This window comes from Hyla sarda, chromosome 4 (genome assembly GCF_029499605.1).
Source record: "Hyla sarda isolate aHylSar1 chromosome 4, aHylSar1.hap1, whole genome shotgun sequence".
Lineage (NCBI taxonomy): Eukaryota > Metazoa > Chordata > Amphibia > Anura > Hylidae > Hyla > Hyla sarda.
In genome coordinates this window covers 62,788,525-62,806,826 of record NC_079192.1, presented here as the reverse complement: position 1 = coordinate 62,806,826, position 18,302 = coordinate 62,788,525, and the positions used below count along the sequence as shown (strand labels likewise).

Sequence of the window (18,302 nt, the reverse complement as noted above, 5' to 3'; positions counted from 1 at the left end):
TGAAAAATTTAATTTTTCATTTGCACAGCCCACTGTTCCAAAGATCTGTCAAACGCCAGTTGGATGTAAATGCTCACTGCACCATTTATTAAATTCTGTGAGGGGTGTAGTTTCCAAAATGGGGTCACATGTAAAGGGGGTCAACTGTTCTGGCACCATGGGGGCTTTGTAAACACACATGGCCTTTAATTCCGGACACATTTTCTCCCAAAATTCAAAATCCCATTGTCGCTCCATCCCTTCTGAGCCCTCTAGTGCACTCACAGAGCACTTAACATCCACATATGAGGTATTTCCTTACTCGAGAGAAATTAGGTTACATTTTTTGGGGGGGGGGGGGGGGGAAATGGGGGGTGTATTTCTCTCCTTTTACCCACTGTAAAAATTCATAAAATGGCTCTACAAGAACATGCTAGTGTAAAAAATAAAGATTTTGAATTTTCTCCTTCACTTTGCTGCTATTCCTGTGAAACACCTAAAGAGTTAAACTTTCTGTATGTCATTTTGAATACTTTGAGGGGTGCAGTTTGCAGTTTCTATAATGGGGTCATTTATAGGGTATTTATCACAGAAAGGGCCCTTAAATCTGCTTCAAACTTAACTGGTCTCTGAATAATTAGATTTTGAATTTTTCGTGAAAATGTTGAAAATTGATGCTATACTTTGTAATGTCTCTGATGTTTTCAAAAAGTAAAAACATGTCAACTTTATGATGCCAACATAAAGTAGACATATTGTATATGTGAATCAATATATAATTTATTTGGAAATGTCCATTTTCTTTACAAGCAGAGAGTTTAGGAAAATGCAAAACTTTAAAAATTTGCATGAAATTTGGGGATTTTTCACCAAGAAATGATGCAAGTAACGACAAAAATTTACCACTATGTTAAAGTAGAATATGTCACGGAAAAACTATCTCGGAATCAGAATAAAAAGGTAAAAGCATCCCAGAGTTATTAATGCATAAAGTGACAGTGGTCAGAATTGTAAAAAAGGGCTGAGTCCTTAAGGTAAAAATGGGCTGAGTCCCTAAGGGGTTAAACAAAGTACATTAGAAAGAATTTTTATTTGTGGTCGGGGCTCCATAGATGACCGGCAAGACTTACCTACACCAGTAGATAACACTTCTTCAGTGGTTCCTGTAAGGAAACTAATAAGACAAAAGCATAACACTGTATAGTAAAGCTGTTGAACTGTGCCCAAAAACCGCGACCGAGGGTTAGCCTTTAGAGGGCAAAAACACAAAACCGTGCAAGAATAAAATAATTTATTGGAATTACAATACCAAGTATCTGAAGACATCAGCTATTTTGTTGTGGAGATTTGGGACATAATTAGCATGGCAGCCTGACTTCCACCTGCCTAATTTCTGTATAATGTGCGGAGGAACCTTGTGTCGTGATGCTGCAGATGCTGCCCCAAGGCAAAAAGAGTAAGTGAGAATTCCCGATGATTACCTCTCAAAGTGGTGATCAATGACCTTATGTGGGAAACGAACTGTGACGTGGTCAGAGCAACTTCCCATCGTGTTTACGTCACAAACTTTCTATGTACCTGCATGGAGGGTTAAACCTAACAACAACGGCTGAACTGTGCCCATCGCCGCGACAGAGGGCAGGCCTTTAGAGGGCAAAACACCTGACCTGGTAGGTTAAGTAGTAGAATACATAAACCTCATAAACACCACCCCCCTAACTTTAAGTACCCTGAAAACCTAATACAGACCCTGTGAAAGTAGTATCAGCCAACTAATTGTGAACGAAGGCTCTACCTCGTGATGGATAGCTATAACCACTATACCTACTCTGAAGAATAAGTCAGCACTGACTCTAGACCATGCTAGCATACAAGCTAAATATACTGGCGTGTGTCATTAAACAAATAGAAACTGATAGCTGCCTGTCAGGCCTAACTACACTATCCAATCCTTATTTCGGAGGTCAGAAACACAAACTGTTAGCCAATTGACATACAAGTAACCTGACCCCATGACAGACCTTGACCATGATGTGGATATTTACCTGTAACCAGAACTAAGCTCGAGAAACTTACCTGAAGACTTCCCGAACTGTACCGACAGCCATACCATGAACTACCATCCAACTGTACTCCGAAGCATTTGCCTGTTGTGGGTAATCAAACCTTGCATCGCCATCGTACCTGTAGACAGGCCAGGACTATGCGTAGACAATGTGCCTATCCAGCTGAGAGGTCTTACGTGCCATCGACAACACTCTATATAACCCCAACCTGGACACTGACCCAACCTTAAACTACCAAACTTCTGCCTCAAAACTGACCCCCGGGGTAACGTCATGCCACGATTGACAGATAACTTCATATCCATCGTGCCTGTAACCATGACAGTGCCTTAAGTAACCCTCGGACCTGTAGTTCTATTCGAGAACCACCATGCCTGAACCTTTACCAGGTCTTTTCGTACCGTAACCGTCATGCGTGTAGGTGTGTTCTTTGCGTAACCCTCGTGCCTGTACACATGACAGGTCTGGCATAACCATTGTTTAATTTTTTTTATTTATTTATTTTTTACTGTGTGTCATGAAACTATATCTCAAAAAGTATGTTAGTGACTATAATTACGCAGTGTATCACACTTCAGGTGTGGCAGGTATGAAGGGACTACAACCCTTATGTGCCATGCCATTGTTGCTCTGAGAGCGTGTCATTAACAACAACTCCGCAGTGCATCCTCCTCCAGCCATGTTAGGTATAAAGAGTATACAGCCACCTGTATGTCGTGATGTTGTTGCCCTGAAGACATGTCATCTTGTAGCGGGTGTGGGAGGTAATGCAGACCTGACGAAGGAGGGAGCCCCTCCGAAACGCGTTGTCCATCCGACACTGATTCTTTTTACGACTATACATTAAAAAGTTATCACCATCCTCTGCACCATCTCCGATTGCTAATTTCATCCTGCCGATGTAGCGCCGAAATTGTTACCCACGGGAAGGTTAGGAGACTCTTGCCGGGATTCCTACCTCCCACACCCACTACAGGATCGCACCCACCGTCTCTGACGGGACCGACGGCCAGCTGCTCCCGGCGCACCTACAGAAAAGATACCTGCTTAAGGCTTTCAATCAGCGTTGCGCCAGACATTAGCGCAACCTATAAAAGGTGAACAGGCTCTTATCTACCTACCATCTGTTATCCACGGATAACCAGCACTATTAGCACCGCATCTGTCTTCTTTTTTTTTTTATTCCCCTATATATTACTGAAGACGTGTCAGTGACAACAACAACTGCGCAGTGTATTCCTCTGCACACGAGGCATGTGTATACCCTCTATGTCTACCGTTTATGAGTCGTGAGGTTGTCGCTCTGAAAACGTATCGGTACTAACAATTATGCATTGTATCCCCTGCAGATATGGCAGGTATGATGGGAATACCACCGCCTATGTGTTGTGATGTTATCGTACTTAAGACCATAACAACAACTGCTCAGCGAATTCCCCTGCAGCCATGTCACGTATGATCGGTATACAACCGCCTATGTACGGTGATGTTATCGCTCTGAAAACATGTCAGTAACAACAACTATGCAATGTATCCCCCTGCAGACATGGCAGGTATGATGATTATACCACCGCCTATGTGTCGAGATGTTATTGTACTGAAGACGTGACCATAACAACTGCTCAGCGAATTCCCCTGCAGCCATTTCGCGTATGATCAGTATACAACCGCCTAAGTATGGTGATGCTGTTGCTCTGAAAACGTGCCAGTATCAACTATGCAATAAGTCCCCCTGCAGACGTGGCTGGTAAAATGGGTACACCATCGCCTATGTGTCGTGATGTTGTTGCTCTGAAGACGTGTCAGTAACAACAACTGCGCAGTGCATCCCCCTGCAGAGGTGTCATGTATGAAGGATAAACCACCACCTATGTGACATGATGTTGCCCTGAAGATGTGTCAGTATCAACGACTATGCAATGTATCCCCCTGCATATGTGGCAGGTACAAAGGATACACCACTTATGCGTCAAAATGTTGTTGCTCTGAAGACATGTCAGTAACAACAACAGCGCGGTGCATCCCCCTGCAGACGTGGCAGGTATGAAGGGTATACAACCGCTTATGTGACGTGATATTGTTGCTCTGAAAAACGTGTCAGTGACAACAACTATGCAATGTATCCCCCTGCAGACGTGGCAGCTATACAGGGTATACAACCGCCTATGTGTCGTGATGTTGTCACTCTGAAAACATGTCAGTAGCATACTAATGTATCCCTCTGCAGTCGTGGCAGGATTAAGGGGTACACACCACTGATGCTTCGTGATGCTGTTGCTCTGAATATGTGTCAGAAATGAACAACCACGTCGACCGACCCCCTGCAGAAGTGGCAGGTATGACGGGAAACAACCGTAATACTATGAGCGTATAAACTGTATAATGCCATGTGCAATATATTAATATATGCAATAATGAATCCAATGCACAGGTGCATGTGCAGCATAAAACACCACAAGTATACATACCGCATGAATGCTATGAGTGTATGAAGAACGGGAGTGTATGAACAGTGTGAATACCCTGATCGCAAGACCGTATGATCGCCATGAATGTGAACAGCACAAATGCCATGAGTACCCGACCAGTACCTGCTGAGAATGTATGAACAGTATAGATGCTACGAGCGTGTGAACAATAATATGAGGAAGCATAGCATAAAGAGCATAAGGGCATTATAAATGCCACGAGCATGTGGACAGTGAAATGCCATGAATGTATAAAACAGTATAAATTACTACGAAGCTATGAAACCCATATCAAGAGCATAAGAATCGTGTAAACACCAAAATTGTATGAACAATATAACTTCCATAAGCGCATGAACAGTATCAATGGCCCGATCATGTAGTGTATGTCTATGTACTGTGCCTGTGTGTGCTACTACTGTGGATGACTATATGTAAAGTGCATGTGTGTATCTATACCAGTGTTTCCCAACCAGGGTGCCTCCAGTTGTTGCAAAACTACAACTCCCAGCATGCCCAGACAGCCAAAGGCTGTCTGGGCATGCTGGGAGTTGTAGTTTTGCAACCTCTGTAGGCATCCTGGTTGGGAAACACTGATCTATTCTATCTGTGTGTGTTTGATGCATGTATAGTATGTAATGTGTACAGTGTGTGTGTGTATAAAGAATGTATGGTATGTAATGTGTACAGTATGTAATGTGTACAGTATGTGTGTGTATGATGCATGTACAGTATGTAATGTGTATAGTATGTGTGTATGATGCATGCACAGTATGTTGTGTGTATGAAGCATGCATGTACAGTATGTAATGTGTACAGTGTGTTGTGTGTGTATGAAGCATGTACAGTATGTAATGTGTACAGTGTGTTGTGTGTGTATGAAGCATGCATGTGCAGTATGTAATGTGTACAGTATATGTGTGTATGATGCATGTACTGTATGTAATGTGTACAGTGTGTTGTGTGTGTATGAAGCATGCATGTACAGTATGTAATGTGTAGTGTGTTGTGTGTGTATGAAGCATGCATGTACAGTATGTAATGTGTACAGTATGTGTGTATGATGCATGTATAGTATGTAATGTGTACAGTATGTGTGTGTATGATGCATGTACAGTATGTAATGTGTACAGTGTGTGTGTGTGTATGATGCATGTATAGTATGTAATGTGTACAGTATGTGTGTGTGTATGATGCATGTACAGTATGTAATGTGTACAGTGTGTGTGTATAATGCATGTACAGTATGTAATGTGTACAGTGTGTTGTGTGTGTGTATGAAGCATGCATGTACAGTATGTAATGTGTACAGTGTGTTGTGTGTGTATATAATGCATGCAGTGGCAGATCCAGGGGGGGGGGGATGCCCCGTCCCGTGCGTGCGCCCATTGGAAAGCAACGGAGGAGCGGAGCAGCGAACAGGACATGCGCTGGCCAGCATGGTAAGTGACCAGCAGCACATCAGCTTCAGTGCTCCGACCACCGCTCCTCCAGTCCCGGGACCTAATGCTATGGTGGCCGGACAGAAGGAGCAGTGGTCGGAGCACTGAAGTAGGGCAGTAAACAGGCATACAGCCTCCATCCATACACCGTATGGCTGGAGGCTGTATGTCTGTGGGGGAACATACTACACCTAATGTGGGGGGGACTATACTGCACCTAATGTGGGGTAAATTATACTACCAACCTAATGTGGAGAACTATACTGCACCTAATGTGGGGTAAACTATACTGCCAACCTAATGTGGGGAGAACTGTACTGCTAACCTAATGTGGGGAGAACTATACTGCCAACCTAATGTGGGGAGAACTATACTGCCAACCTAATGTGGTGAGAACTATACTGCCAACCTAATGTGGAGAACTATACTGCCAACCTAATGTGGGGAGAACTATACTGCCAACCTAATGTGGAGAACTATACTGCACCTAATGTGGAGAACTATACTGCACCTAATGTGGAGAACTATACTGCACCTAATGTGGAGAACTATACTAATGTGGAGAACTATACTGCACCTAATGTGGGGAACTATACTGCACCTAATGTGGGGAGAACTATACTGCACCTAATGTGGGAGAACTATACTGGACCTAATGTGGGGAGAACTATACTGCACCTAATGTGGGGAGAACTATACTGCACCTAATGTGGGGAACTATACTGCACCTAATGTGGGGAACTATACTGCACCTAATGTGGGGAACTATACTGCCTAATGTGGGGAACTATACTGCCTAATGTGGGGAACTATACTGCCTAATGTGGGGGAACTATACTGCACCTAATGTGGGGAACTATACTGCACCTAATGTGGGGAACTATACTGCCTAATGTGGGGGAACTATACTGCACCTAATGTGGGGGAACTATACTGCACCTAATGTGGGGGAACACTGCTAGCCTAATGTGGGGAGAACTCTGCTGCACCTAATGTGGGGGGAACTCTGCTGCACCTAATGTGGGGGGAACTCTGCTGCACCTAATGTGGGGGAACTGTGCCGCACCTAACATGGGGGAAACTGTGCTGCACCTAATGTGGGGGCCTCGTATCGACGTTCGCTCACGTCGCTCTCCCAGCATTCAAGGGCCGGCGTTACTACGTCCTGACGCCGGTCCTAGAGCGTGACGTACGTGAACATCAAGGGGGGGGGGGGGGCCCCAAATTCCTTCAAACGGCCCTGCAAACATATGTGCACTGCAATACTATAATGTATATACAAAGGTAAAAACACTATAACGTGTGAAACTACATGAATGAAATTTACGCACTGTAAATGCTACCATGAAAAAACATATCTTATGCCTACTATAATAGTTATGCCACATATAGATAAAACACCTATAAACAACCAAATGTACTGCAATTAACAAATACAATACCGTACTGCCACATATAATGCTATAGCCGTAAGGACCATGTGTTGCTATGAAACGTGTGTACTGAATACATACCTATAACCGTACCCTCTGCATGTAACACTGTGCGCCTGTACTGTATACAACATTATACCTGAAACACTGTGATAGTATGGACTGTATACCACGCTGCCACCGTACCCTCTGCACAAACCATTACGAGTATATGTACCGTACACAAGCCATGACTGTACACATTGCACATAACACGGAAAAGGATGTACAGTGATCCCTCAACTTACAATGGCCTCAACATACAATAGTTTCAACATACAATCGTCTTTTCTGGACCATTGTAACTTGAAACCAGACTCAATATACAATGCTATTGTATCTGCGAAACTTGTCAAGGACTGGAAGAACCGACCAATCAGAATGGACATTTCACTGGTAAAACCCCTGTATTCCTAAAGTGCATGCACTGACTGGTAGCTCCCCCTACAGTACAGAGAGGTATTACATGTTCTGTACTCTTTACCTGTGCCAGGGTTAGCTTCTCCTTTGTACACCAGGTGAGGGCGGCTCCATTTTACTTTTTTTAGGACGCTGTGTACTGTTCAGGCCCTGAAGAAGCTTCTTTCCTCTACATAGACCAGTGTTTTCCAAAGAGGGTGCCTCCAGCTGTTGCAAAATTACAACTCCCAGCATGCCCGGACAGCCGAAGGCTGTCCGGGCATGCTGGGAGTTGTAATTTTGCAACAGCTGGAGGCACTCTGGTTGGGAAACACTGAAATAGGCAGTGATTACAGCTCCCAGCAGATCTTTCTTACTTTTATATGTAAGGATTTGCTTTATCTGTATCAGTTATCTACTTATTTTTGTTTAATCTTCACCGCAGCGGCATTCCAAACAGCTTGCAGGACACGAGGAGGATCCCTACCTGCCTCCTGCATGTCAGAACGCCAAATGACTGCTCCGTGCCTGAGATCCAGGCAGGAGCAGTCGAGCGGTGATAACACTGATAAATGCCATGTTAATGTATGGCAGTGATCAGTGTAAAAGATCAGTGTGTGCAGTGTTATAGCCCCCTATTGTGAAAATAAAGGCCCTCATTTACTTAGAAAATCGGGTTGTAAGTCTATGTTGCTTTCTTACCCGACTGCTTTTTTCCCCTGGTATTTATTATTATGTCGCATCCTGTTTGTCGCACGTGGGTTTTGTAGGTTTTGGTTTCCAACTCCTCTGAGTTGTCGGGAAAAAATCCACAACAATTCAACATATTCAGGTTGGAAACCTTTATAAATATGTGGGAAAGCTCAGAAATGTCGGGTTACGCCCCTTTTTTGGGGTTGGGAGAATCCAAATCAGGGACTTCGGGAAAAAATGTTGCATCGTGTCGCAGACTGGCGCACGATGTCTGCGACATGTCGCAGACAAAGATGCGCCAAAAAAACCCGACAAAACAAGTCGGGTTTAGAATAGTAAATGAGGGCCAAAAGTGTTAATAAATGTGATTTAACCCCTTCCCTAATAAGTCAGAATCACCCCCCTTTTCCCATAAAAAACGTAAATAAAAATAAACATATGTGGTATTGCCGCGTGCATAAATGTCCGAACTATAAAAATAAATCGTTAATTAAACCGCACGGTCAATGGCGTACACGTAAAAAAAATTCCAAAGTCCAAATAGCGTATTTTTGGTCACTTTTTATACCACAAAAACTTTTATATAAAGCGATCAAAAAGCCAGATCAAAGCAAAAATGGTACCGAAAAAAATACTTCAGATCACGGCGCAAAAAATGAGTCCTCATACTGCCTCTTAGGCGAAAAAAAATTAAAAAGTCAGAAGAGGACATTTTTAAACAGATTAATTTTCCTGCATGTAGCTATGATTTTTTCTAGAAGTAATACAAAAATCAAACCTATATAAGTAGGGTATCATTTGAACCATATGGACCTACAGAATAAAGATAAGGTGTCATTTTTACCAAAAAATGTACTACGTAGAAACGGAAGCCCCAAAAGTTACAAAATGGCATTTTTTCTTAAATTTTGTCGCACAATGATTTTTTTTTTTGCCGTTTCACTGTGGATTTTTGGGTAAAATGACTGACGTCACTGCAAAGTAATTGGTGGCGCAAGAAATAAGCCATCATATGGATTTTTAGGTGGAAAATTGGAAGGGTTATGATTTTTAAAAGGCAAGGAGGAAAAAGCAAAAATTGAAAAACGCTGAGTCCTTAAGGGGTTAAATATCATTTGCATAATAATTTGGAACAGGGTATAAAGTTGTGTCCTCCAGTGATATTTCTTAAAAATGAGTACAAGCACCATATTTATCACGTCAAGTGTCCATAATTTGGCGCACATACACATTACCGCCACACAATAAAAAAAGGCGAGAAAAAAAAAAAAAGGAGTCCACTCACGCCAACCGCCATTGGCTGTCCGGGCATGCTGGGAGTTGTAGTTTTGCAACAGCTGGAGGGACCCCGGTTGGGAAATGACAAGGACAAAAGTCATGAGGAGATTTGTGCAGTTGCCCATAGCAAACAATCGAGTTACAGCTTGTTACATAATGTAACTTACATTCCAAAGAGAGCTGCAATGTGATTGGCGGCTCCAACCAATTCTATTATATGTGCTTCGCCGGAGCTCTAGGTGGCGCTGTGACCTCTAAATAACCTAATAAAAAAAAATAAAAAAAAACGAGGATCCACTAGAGGGCGCTGCGCAGGATCCAAATCATTATTAGAGACTGAAAGCCCGAGGAAGACTTGTTTGTCCCCGCGACGAGGTCTCCAGGGAACGAGAAAACAGCGCCAGAGACAGACAGCTTGTGACGGGCACACGCTGAGAGACAGACAGTCCCCGCAGGCTCCTGTGTAAGAGACGTCCCGAGTGTACGGACCAGCCGCTCGGCTTCCCCACTTATAAGCCCCCCCGGCATTTTACAGGCACGCAGTGCATGCTGGGAGATGTAGTTCATTTGGCAGCGGCAGTTTTACATTCATAATAGTATTGTACTCGGGATATCATAGTTTGTTTTAGAGCAGAAACAACGAGGGATGACGAGGAGTGCAAATAGGGGAGTCATTCTCAGCAACCAATCGCATTGCAGCTCATTGGTTGCTATGGGCAACTGCAGAAATCGCCACGTGACTACTGTCCTGGTCCATACAAGCTTTTAGATGAGAGTTTTCCCATTAATGTGGCTCAAACTGATGTAGTTGTAGTTTTGCAACAGCTGGAGCCACACTGGTTGGGAAACCCTTCCCTATATGGTTACCGGGCCTAGTCGCCATGCATGTCTTGTAGTCCTATATTGCACACTTTTTGCAATATTTTCACTCCAGACGCGGCGGTCAGCTTTGATCGCCGTGTCTGAAGGGTTAATACAGGGCATCACCGCGATCGTTGATGTCCTGTATTAGCCGCGGGTCCCGGCCGTTGATAGCCGCCGGGACCGACCCGATATGACGCGGGGACACCGCGTGACCCCGCGGCATATGGCGGGAGCCGGTGGAGGACGTAAATATATGTCTTGCGTCGTTAAGGGGTACTCCGGTGAAATTATTATTTTTTTTTAAATCAACTGGTGCCAGAAAATTAAACAGGTTTGTAAATTACTTCCATTAAAAAATCTTAATCCTTCCAGTACTTATTAGCTTCTGAATACTACAGAGGAAATTATTTTTGGTGCTCTCTGCTGACATATCTGTCCATTTTAAGAACTGTCCAGAGTAGGAGAAAATCCCCATAGCAAACATATGCTGCTCTGGACAGTTCCTAAAATTGACAGAGATGTCAGAAGAGAGCACTGTGTTCCAAAAAGAAAATAATTTACTCTTTAGTATTCAGCAGCTAATAAGTACTGGAAGGATTAAGATATTTTAATAGAAGTCATTTATAAATCTGTTTAACTTTCTGGCACCAGTGGATTAAAAAAAATAATAATAATAATAATAATTTCCGCCGGAATACCCCTCTAAGACTGATCAAGCCTGAAACTTGGTACTTGTGCTTTAAATGGGTACTCCGGGGAATTAAACCCATAGCCCATCCTTTCCCTCTCATCAACCTATTTAATTTCTCTAAATATCATTCATTACCTATATAGAGCAGTTTCTCCTCTTTGGTTGTCACTTACGTTCATAAAGTGAGGGAATAACCAGGGGTGTGAAAGTTTAATAAAAACCTACTTGTCCACGGGATTAAAACGGAGCAAAATCTACTTGTCCCTCATGACGATCCACTTGTCCGGACCAATTAAATTTTTCGCTTTTACACTCTAATTTTTTCCTCCTTTTCGCCCTATAATAGCCATAACTACCTACTATAATGATACCTTTTAATTTTTCAATAACATATTCTCCGAACCAAAAATATAGATATATAATTGGTGAAGTGAAATTGAAATAGTAAAAGAGAATTTAGCAGATTTGGTGGTTTTCTTTTCTACGCCATTTACCTTGTGGTTGAGATAACATGTTGTTTTGATACTTTAGAGCTCCTGATTACAGCGATACTAGATTTGTATAGTTTCCGTCATGTTTTACTAATTAAAAAAAAATTCTGAACTTTTTCGAAATTTTTGTAATAGCCATTTTTGACCCCTGTAGCGTTAAAAAAATAATAATAATAATTTCCGCATACCAGGCTGTATGAGGGCTCATTTTTTGCGCCATAATCTGTTTTTTCTATCGGTACCATTTTGGTATTGATCTGAGTTTTAAATTGCTTTTTAACTTTTTTTTTTCTGGGATATTATAAAAATTGCAATTCTGTGGTCTCTAATTTATTATTATTTTTTTTTACATTTACGCCATTTACCGTACAGGATACATAATGTTATATTTTAATAGTTCGTACAATTACGCACGCAGCGATACTAAATATGTTTATTTGTATGTTTACATGTTTTTATATAAGAAAAGGGGGTGATTTGAACTTTTAACATGGAAGGGGTTAAGGTGTGTCTTTTAAACTTTTATTAAAACTTTTTTTTTTTTTTTACCCTTTATTAGATTTTTAGGAGGAATCATTAGATTCCTCATACAGATCAATAGAGTTCTATTGAACTCCATTGATCTGTGTGCTCTGCGATGCATTGATAGAGCCTGGTCCAGCCAGGATCTATCAATGACAGAGCCACAGACACCAGGGAACAGACAAGGGCTGTGGAGTCGGTAGATAAATGTTCCGACTCCGGAGTTTTCTGTACTTCCAATTCCGAACAACTGCGAATGTATTTTATACATTCCTTGAAGGAAAGAAAGCTAACATACCTGTCACTACCACAGGACTACTGGCTGGGAAGCCAACAGTCTACTGTATTGAACAGTTTGTGTGCTGATCTGCTGCTGAAGATAGGGCAGTGGGAGGATCAAGGAAGGGGCATTTATTATAAAACCTGATTTCCCTAGTAGAATCCCATAGTCATGGTTAAAGTTTAAAGGGGTATTCCGCCCCTAGACATCTTAGCCCCGGGGTCCCGCTGCTGGCGAGACCCGGGATCGCCGCTGCGGCACCGCGCTTTCATTACTACACAGAGCGAGTTCGGTGGATGGATACAGAGCGATACAGTGGACGGAGCAGCGTAATGTCATAGCTCCGCCCCTCGTGACATCACGGCCCGCCCCCTTAATGCAAGTCTATGGCAGGAGGCGTGAAGACCGCCACGCCCCCTCCCATAGACTTGTATTGAGGGGGCTGGCCGTGGCATCACGAGGGGCAGAGCCATGACGTAGCGGTGCTCCAACCCCTGTATCGCCCTTCATTACGCACAGAGCGAACTCGCTCTGTGCAGTAATGATAGCGCGGTGCCTCAGCGGCAATCCCGGGGGTCCCCAGCAGCGGGACCCCGGCGATCTGACATCTTATCTCCTATCCTTTGGATAGGGGATAAAATGTCTAGGTGCGCAGTACCCCTTTAAGCTAACAATTGAGTTTAAAAGTTTTTATAGCCTTAGCTGAATGGCAGCAGTTTTTCCAATGGTTTACAGCTTCAGTCTTGAACTATTGACCCTCCATTCCCTTCACTTATACAAGTGTCTCTAGTCCTGCAAAAACATATTTCCTTAACCCCTTATCAGTGAGAGGCTAGGTTACCCTTGGGTTCCCTGTAACAGCAGAACACAACACTATGGAAAGTATAAGTATTACCGCTTCTAATTGTGCGTTGCGTGCCATATAGTGAAGCACATGAAAAGCATGCTTCTTCACGGTCACTTAACGTGTTCGTTTTGCGGTTACGTGAGGCACTGCATGCATTGGTCTTTATTCTTAAAGTAGAGAAGTCATTAATTATAACTTTTTGTGAATTGGGACATTTAAACTTGCTTTTTTTTTTTTTTTTTTTTTATTCCAATCTAAATTTAGTAGGAGTTGGAGTTGGTTTATTGTTTGCCGACTCCGACTCCAGGTACCCAAAATTTCGTCCGACTCCGACTCCACAGCCCTGAACAGAGCATTCATATGTCCCTTTAGACGCTGCTGTCAGCGGCAATCTAAAGGGTTAATAGCCAGCCTCGGCGGATCGCTGCATGCTGACTATTAGCGGTGGCCCCTGGCTACTGAAATCAGCCGCGGGCTGCAGAGTATGCAGGGACATGAGTCGGGAGCCTGCTCCATACAGACTGCTGAGCACCGCCGCACTTGTCAGGTCCGGCCCTGTTGCGAAGCCGGGCTAAGGGCTGGAAAAATTCACCTGCCCGGTGCCCGGAACTGCATGTCCTGGGCGTCGGGTGATAGGAATTCCACATCCCTGGCTGCTTTAACACCTTATGCCTTGAACCAGTGTTTTTCAACCAGTGTTGCAAAACTACAACTCCCAGCAGGTCTGGCCAGCCAAAGGCTGTCCAGGCATGCTGAGAATTGTAGTTTTGCAACAGCTAGGGGCACTCTGGTTGGTAAGCATTCCCTTATACTATATATATTGCAAGAAGTAATCAGCTCATTGTCCAAGAGAGAGATTCTTCTTACCTGATATTTTGTTTGTTTTTCCTCAGATTTGTGTTATCTTGTGGTCTTGACCCTCTGTCGCGCTGGATCCACCGTGCATTGATGGGGTCTACCTTTCTGAAAAGGAGGATGAATTTTACACGCTTGTATCTGCAGAACTAGACCACTTCTCACAACAGGGGAACCAGAAAGCGTGAGTACATTGTATAGACATATATCGGATTGTTAGGTGTAAAAGACACAGCGTTATTACACGAGAGAAATCAAGAATCTGGTCATCTGATGTGTGCAATGTCATAGGACATTGATCTCCAACCAGGGTGCCTCCAGCTGTTGATAAACTACATCTCCCAGCATACCCGGACAGCTTTTGGCTACAGAATGTGATCGGACCTCCATGATTCCGTGACAGCCTCTGCAACCTTTTCCAGGATAGTGGTTACAATGAAAGTGGGGAATTAATTTCCTGCAGGTTTATTATCCAAATCGCATTCATTACACGTTACTGCATTTATTTTATTTAATCACATTCACCTTATAGTAACTCCTGGTAAATAGGGCCTTAAAGGGGTACTCCGCTGCTCAACGTTTGCAACAAACTGTTCTGAACGCTGGAGCCGGGAGCTCGTGATGTCATAGCCCCGCCCCCTCATGCCGTCACTCCCCGCCCCCTCAATGCAAGTTTATGGGAGGGGGTGTGACGGCTGTCACACCCCTCCCATAGACTTGCATTGAGGGGGCGGGGAGTGACGGCATGATGGGGCGGGGCTATGATGTCACGAGCTCCCGGCTCCAGCTTTCAGAACAGTTTGTTCCAAACGCTGAGCAGTGGAGAACCCCTTTTAAAGGGGCTCTCAGGGATTCAACTTGCCCAGAATGCCAGAATTTAAAATATCAAACTGGACTTACCTCCGGTCCTCTTCAGTGATCCTCTTTCATAACGCTTGTGGGCAACTTGTTTCTCAGCTTATTGCCGGCCGTAGCGATGTCCCACCTTGGCCAGTGATAGGCTGAGTGTTAGTGTGATGTCTTAAGTCCCATCTCCAGTCTTCATCCTTCTGCTAAGGCTCAATACATCACACTGCAACTCGGCCTATCACTGGCCAAGCCGGACATTGCTGGCAGCCGTAATATGACGAGCTGTGCACAAAAAGCAGGGGAAGCTGCAGGAGGCAAGTCCAACTTGTTTTTGTAAGTGCCAGCATTCTGGGCAAGTAGGAGGAAAAAAAATGTTATATCCCAGAGTGCTCTTTTAAGGTTTTACTCACAGGCTCAGACTTAACTCTTTTAGAAATCATTTTATTTTTTAGGCTAAGGCATTGACACAGAATACCCATTCTGAGGTAAGGAGTCCTATGGCTGGACCTCCAATGATCATTAGAATATTGGGTCCTGAGGTACCCTGTTCGAAAAAACAAACAAACAGCAGTCTAGTGGAAGGTGAGGGTAAGTGAGGAGACATGCCAGCCTGTGGCACTTGAGTAGCTCAGCCTTGCTTCCTTGACATTTGACTGAGAAATGAAGGCAATTGTTAAAAGTTTGGCAACCACCATTGGCTCCCGGTTAGGTACCAGTTACTTTATACCCAAAGGAATCATTCATACTACAGAATTTATGCACAGATGCTCCACCAGGTAATAGAGGACTAAAAATTGTGATGACTGGAATGCTATGGCATATCACTGATCAGTAACATCTGCGATCTACTGCTAAACGGCAGACCATACAAGTGGATCCCGCAACAGTGACACAGAGTAAGGGAGCAATAAAGTGACTGAAGATACAGGAATCAATACGGCGCTGGACGAATAAATGCAGTGGAGTAGCAGGTGTAAAAGCCAGGTAGGTTTATTCAGCAAAGATGCAATGTGTTTCGCTGCGCATGCGCAGCGAAACGCGTTGCATCTTTGCTGAATAAACCTACCTGGCTTTTACACCTGCTACTCCTTTGCACTTACTCATTCAGCGCCAGGTTGATTCCTGTATCTTCAGTCACTTTATGGCTGTGGATGGTTCCCATCCCCCTCTATCTGATCCTGATGTTCTACACACGGAACGCCTTCTACCTTTCTTTCTTACAGAGTAGGTGAGGGGATTTCCGGCCACCATCTTCACTCATTGCAATCGTGCTGTGGATTTTCCTATGATATGCTTTGCTCAGGATTAATAGCAGCCCGAGTACGTAGATCCTGCTTACATTTTCACCCTGTGACCTCTAGGAGTTAAAGGGGTACTCCGGTGGAAAACTTTTTATTTTTATTTTTTTTCTTCTTTAACCCCTTAAGGAGCCCTTTTTCACCTTAAGGACTCGGCCATTTTTTGCAAATCTGACCACTGTCACTTTAAACATTAATAACTCTGGAATGCTTTTAGTTATCATTCTGATTCCGAGATTGTTTTTTGGTGACATATTCTACTTTAACGTAGTGGTAACATTTTTTGGTAACTTGCATTCTTTCTTGGTGAAAAATCCCCAAATTTGATGAAAAATTTTAAAATTTAGCATTTTTCTAACTTTGAAGCTCTCTGCTTGTAAGGAAAATGGATATTCCAAATAATTTTTTTTTTATTCACATACATATGTCTACTTTATATTTGCATCATAAAATTGACGTGTTTTTACTTTTGGAAGACACCAGAGGGCTTCAAAGTTCCGCAGCAATTTTCCAATTTTTCACAAAATTTTGAAACTCTTTTTTTCAGGGACCAGTTCAGGTTTGAAGTGGATTTGAAGGGTCTTCATATTAGAAATACCCCATAAATGACCCCATTATAAAAACTGCACCCCCGAAAGTATTCAAAATGACATTCAGTAAGCGTTTTAACCCTTTACGGGTTTCACAGGAATAGCAGCAAAGTGAAGGAGAAAATTCACAATCTTCATTTTTTACACTCGCATGTTCTTGTAGACCCAATTTTTGAATTTTTGCAAGGGGTAAAAAGGAGAAAATTTTTACTTGTATTTGAAACCCAATTTCTCTCGAGTAAGCACATACCTCATATGTCTATGTAAAGTGTTCGGCGGGCGCAGTAGAGGGCTCAGAAGGGAAGGAGCGTCAAATGGTTTTTGGGGGGCATGTCACCTTTAGGAAGCCCCTATGGTGCCAGAACAGCAAAAAAAACCACATGGCATACCATTTTGGAAACTAGACCCCTCGGGGAACGTAACAAGGGGTAATGTGAACCTTAATACCCCACAGGTGATTCACGACTTTTGCATATGTAAAAAAAAAAAAAAAAAATTTTTTTACCTAAAATGCTTGGTTTCCCTAAAGTTTTACATTTTTAAAAAGGGTAATAGCAGAAAATACCCCCCAAAATTTGAAGCCCAATTTCTCCCGATTCAGAAAACACCCCATATGGGGGTGAAAAATGCTCTGCTGGCGCACTACAGGTCTCAGAAGAGGAGGAGTCACATTTGGCTTTTTTGAAGGAAATTTTGCTCTGGGGGCATGCCGCATTTAGGAAGCCCCTATGGTGCCAGGACAGCAAAAAACCCCACATGGCATACCATTTTGGAAACTAGACCCCTCAGGGAACGTAACAAGGGGTAAAGTGAACCTTAATACCCTACAGGTGTTTCACGACTTTTGCATATGTAAAAAAAAAATAAAAAAATTTACCTAAAATGCTTGGTTTCCCAAAAAATTTACATTTATACAAAGGGTTAAAGCAGAAAATACCCCCCAAAATTTGAAGCCCAATTTCTCCCGATTCAGAAAACACCCCATATGCGGGTGAAAAGTGCTCTGCTGGCGCACTACAGGTCTCAGAAGAGAAGGAGTCACATTTGGCTTTTTGAAAGCAAATTTTGCTCTGGGGGCATGCCGCATTTAGGAAGCCCATATGGTGCCAGGACCGCAAAAAAAGCCCACATGGCATACCATTTTGGAAACTAGAGCCCTTGGGGAATGTAACAAGGGGTTAAGTGAACCTTAATACCCCACAGGCGTTTCACGACTAT

At 43.2% G+C, this 18,302-nt stretch overlaps 1 protein-coding gene across 3 annotated transcripts in view; it reads left to right on the top strand.

Annotated features, from left to right (window-relative positions):
* Positions 1-10,103: 10,103 nt before the first annotated feature.
* Positions 10,104-18,302, top strand: part of LOC130368017 (golgin subfamily A member 6-like protein 22) — a 56,136-nt gene continuing 47,937 nt past the window's right edge. For 2 of the 3 annotated variants that reach the window (XM_056571190.1, XM_056571188.1), the window contains exons 1-2: positions 10,104-10,260; positions 14,386-14,531. The gene's annotated coding sequence lies outside the window, so the exon portion shown is untranslated. Of the gene's footprint in view, positions 10,279-14,385; positions 14,532-18,302 lie in introns of all 3 variants that reach the window. The other variant, XM_056571189.1, reaches the window with a different exon arrangement.